Consider the following 4,326-nt stretch of genomic DNA (forward strand, 5'->3'; position numbering starts at 1 on the left):
CTTTGTTTAAAGTGATGCTGTACCGGAGGAAGGGAAGGAAGACCAGTCAAGCCAAAAACCAAACCATCTTATGCTACAGTAGTTGTTTCTGTCATCGATGAAGCAACTATTCTCTATACTAAAAATTGCAAAACCACCCATAGCTCAGACTTAGTTTGCTTCTTGATGAGCCCCAAATTTGGTAACTTGTTGGGCTCATTTGGCCTAATTATCCTTGTTCAGTCCTTGTTCAATCCTTCATTTTTCATAGCTTACGCATCATTTTTCAGTATGTTTATGTCATTTATACAAATAAGGGTAGTCACTCTTCCTAGGTGGCTAACATGTACTCATTTCAGTTTTTTTGACACATGTTGGAGCAAAACCGAACAATCATGGGCTAGAAGACAGCCAAGCTTGAGGTGAGGATTCATAGGGGGGTTGTCTATGGCATTAAATAGCCCTTCCTCGGGATCTTAACCCCCAACTCCGAGCTCCAGAGGCCACCAAAACCGGATCTAGAAGGCAACCAAGCAGATTTTGGAAGGGGCTGTCTACTCACAGTTTGGACAGCCAAGTCCCATAGATTTAGGAGGCCAGCTAGGGCCCTCATGGTGTATAAATGTTAAGGCCTCAGCCTTCGTAAGGGACTTTTGAAACCATTTCATATTTTGCACTACAGTCCTATTAGCTTTACTTTGTTCTCTTGTAGCCATTTTGGCATAACTCTTGACTTATGACTATTTTTTGATAATGAGAAGCAGTTCGATTTTATATCAACTCTGAGTTTTCTATAGGAGCCATAGCTCTCACAGTTGGGCCCAACCTGAGAGCCTAGGGCTTCTTTTTTGTACTGTTACCTTTCCCTTATGCATCATTGTTTTCCTTTTATGCATTTGAAACGTATTTCTGTTGGATAGATTTAGTTGTGTTGGTTAAATAGGTCATTGTTTATGAATATAATTGCTTCAAATGTTTAAAATAGATTGGTAGGATAATAATAGGAAAAAATCTCTAAGAAAAGGGTCAACGACACTCTCAGTTTCACCTCATCCTTATTGGATCACGGGCTAGAATTGAAGAAACAGTGCTGCCCCAACAAAAACACTAGTTTGCTTGACCATGCGATCCTTAGTGTACTGTTTTCATTTGCAAAGCTAGTTATGGATTCCGATCTCTGGAATGTTTCTTTGCATGATTGATGTACATGGTTTTCTTTCCAAATAAAGCTGTTGTTCATTCGTTTTATTGACCGTTAGATTAGATTAGCTAGGACTTTGATTATTTGTAAGACTTTGTTGATTCGATTAAATGTACACAGTGTAGGGCATCTCTACCACTCTCTCATTTGCCTAAGCTTCATCAGAGCCAGCTATTCCATCTCCTAGCTAGGTTCCTCGTCTCACACCTGTCCTTTTGCCCACGTAACCCTACCTTCTTGCTCCATCATTGTCTTAGCCTTCTTTAAGCCAAGTCAGCCTTCTACACCCTCTCACCACTCCATCCACCAGTCCCTGGGTCACTCCAGGCCCCTATCCTACCTCCCTATCCATTCATGCATCTTCCCTCACTCACCCATTCTCTAAAATCCACTTTTTAAACATCCTGTAGAAATTTCTGAACATCCTATAGAAATCTCTGAACATCCTGTAGAACCCCTGCAGACTTCCTGTAGAAGCTCACAAATGAGGTTTCTTGATAGCCAAACTTTGTGAAACTCTCCGAAAGGGTGTTAGGGACTCCTTAGACCCTCTCTGAACCTTCTCAACCTTTTCCAAGAATTTCTCCTCCTTGATCCACCCCTGCATAGTAAAAAGCCAGTTAAAAGCACATGCATGATAATTCTAATAACTTATTCAAAAATACAAAAGATGTTTTCTTCAGGTAGAGGTAGTCTAGACACATGTATTTTACCTTCTTAGAAGTAATGGCATCCCTTCCAGTAGTTTGCATTCTCTCCTTTGCATCAGTAGGACTAGCTGGTAGAATTAGGGTTTGCTAGGGTTTGCGTTACTTTTTGGCTTTCAGTTTCTTTCCGCAAGTAGATTAGCTTCCTTTGAGTTAGCTTTCATCCGTCAGTTAAAAATATTCTTCTAAGAGCTCATAGAAGTTGGCTTAAGCCCCTAGTGGACTTGTGCCAGCTGACCAAGTGACAACTGTGGTAAGAGCTAGTACTTGTGCATACATTACCGTCACTTCCAAGTTTGTTATGAACTACCGGGTTGATAAAAGTAAAGAAGGGAGTCCCAGGAGTTGCAGCATTATTGCTGCAATACTGGAGCCCACCATTTTTTTGGCGCCGTTACTGGGGAAGCATCAGAGTATTGGTGATTGTTGCTTTTCTTCTATTTTCCCCTACAACCTTTTGCTAAGTAGTTTATTTCATTTCATTTCCGCAAAAGTAGAGTAGATATTTCCTGATTTCATAGATTAGCATTTCAATTCCACAATTTCAATTCTGCAAGCGTAGATTAGCGTTTCAATTCAGCAAGCGTAGGCTAGCATTTAATTCCTACAATATCATTTGAGCAAAATAGATTAGTCCTTTCGTGCTTTCATTTCAATTCCACATTTTCATTTCAGCAAGATAGTTAGTTGTAGTTCAATCTATTTTAGTTTTGCAGGTACTCGAAGAAAAAAAAAACAAAAGCAATCAAAAGTCTTTCCATTTCATGCCTCGTAGGAACAAAGATAAAACCAAAAAATTCTTACCCAACACCCCCACCACATCACTGAGTCAACCTTCTCTCTTCTCTGGTGACAGTGAGCCAGAAGAACCTATAGGTGAACTTCCTGAGATATACGAAGATCCTATAACAGAAGAAGAGTTAGAGAACACTCCATCTGAAGCCATGGCTGAAAACCAAAACGGTAGAAGAGAAGATGAGAGAATAGAAGGTGCCTTTCCCATCTGAGAGACCAATGGAGACATGAAAATGAAAAACATAAGCCCCTCCGCTTTACCTCACTTCCATGGATTGACTACTGAAGACCCTGATACCTTCTTGTTTGAGTTTGTTGTCCTTTGTCGAACTTATGACTATGCTGAGGATGAGCAAAAGTTGAAACTCTTTCCCTCCACCCTTAAGGATGCAGCATTATGCTGGTTCATGGGGTTACCTGGAAACAGTATCACCACTTGGGCTCAGATGCAGCAAGCTTTCAATGCCAAATACCAGGACTACTGTAGATCTAAGGAAACTAAGGGAGAAATCTTCCGGATGACCATGGGAAGCGATGAATCTTTAGAAGACTACGAGGAAAGGTTCCAACTCAGTTATAAACGCGCCAGGTGCACACTTGACCTGGAATCTCTGAAGTTGGTTCTGCTCCGAGGAGTCCCTGAAGACCTTCTGGACACCCTTAACATGCTGGCTGGAGGAGACATCTACCAACTACCTTATGAGGACATAAAGACCGTGTTTAGAAACCATTCTAGGGCGGCCCAGAAGAGAGGTAGGGGGAATCATCTTTCAGCTAGTACCACCTTCTCCAAGCATGAGTTTGCTAACCAGATGGAAGACCTCAAGAGTGAGATGAGACAGACTATTGCCATGCAACTTGATACCTTTCGAATTCAGCAAAAGAAAGAGGAAGCTGAGAGGGCTTTCGCCATTTTTTGTCCTAGATGCACGAGGAAGCATCCCAAGAATGAGTGCCCATTGCACTCAGTAGAGGTATGTTTCGTTTGTGAGGAAGACCACCCCACCAACCAATGCCCTACCTTGCCTGGATTTAAAGCCATGTATCTAGGGGCTGGGGTGGCTACTGAACCTCTCTACTTCCTCAACCAGAGGAGGCCACATGGACCCAGACCTTACTAGCAGGGGATGCAACGGACATCCCAAGCTTATTATAACCCCAACCAATCCGCTCATATACCTTCTTGGGGCCCCCCTGCTCATCCTTCCTAGTCCACACCTCCTGCGTGGTCTTATCCATCTCCATACCATACTCAACCTCCTTTTCATTCGTTTCACTCACATGCCCAGCCACAACCTCAGTGGAATGCACCTCAACTGGGGTGGAGGCCCCAGTACAACACTCTTCCCGCCATTTTGCCTCCACCACCGGCTCAACCAAAACCATTACCTCCTGCTCCTCCAAGACAACCCTAGATGCTTGCTCAACTGAACCCGAACCCCAACAACACACAGGCCCAGTAGGTATATACTGGGGAGACAACATGCCTTACCTATGCTGTGGAGATCCAGGAGATCAACCTGCGATCTAGGAAGGTCCTTCCAGAGCGCTAACCTCCTCCCCTAAAGGAGGAGGAAGAGAAACAGGAAAGTGAACCCCAAGACATTCCACCCTTTCCTGAGTGACTCACAGTAACCACACAAC

The sequence above is a fragment of the Pinus tabuliformis genome, chromosome 9, assembly GCF_031772625.1.
Source record: "Pinus tabuliformis cultivar Carrire ecotype Pingquan chromosome 9, CPIR1, whole genome shotgun sequence".
Classification (NCBI taxonomy): domain Eukaryota; kingdom Viridiplantae; phylum Streptophyta; class Pinopsida; order Pinales; family Pinaceae; genus Pinus; species Pinus tabuliformis.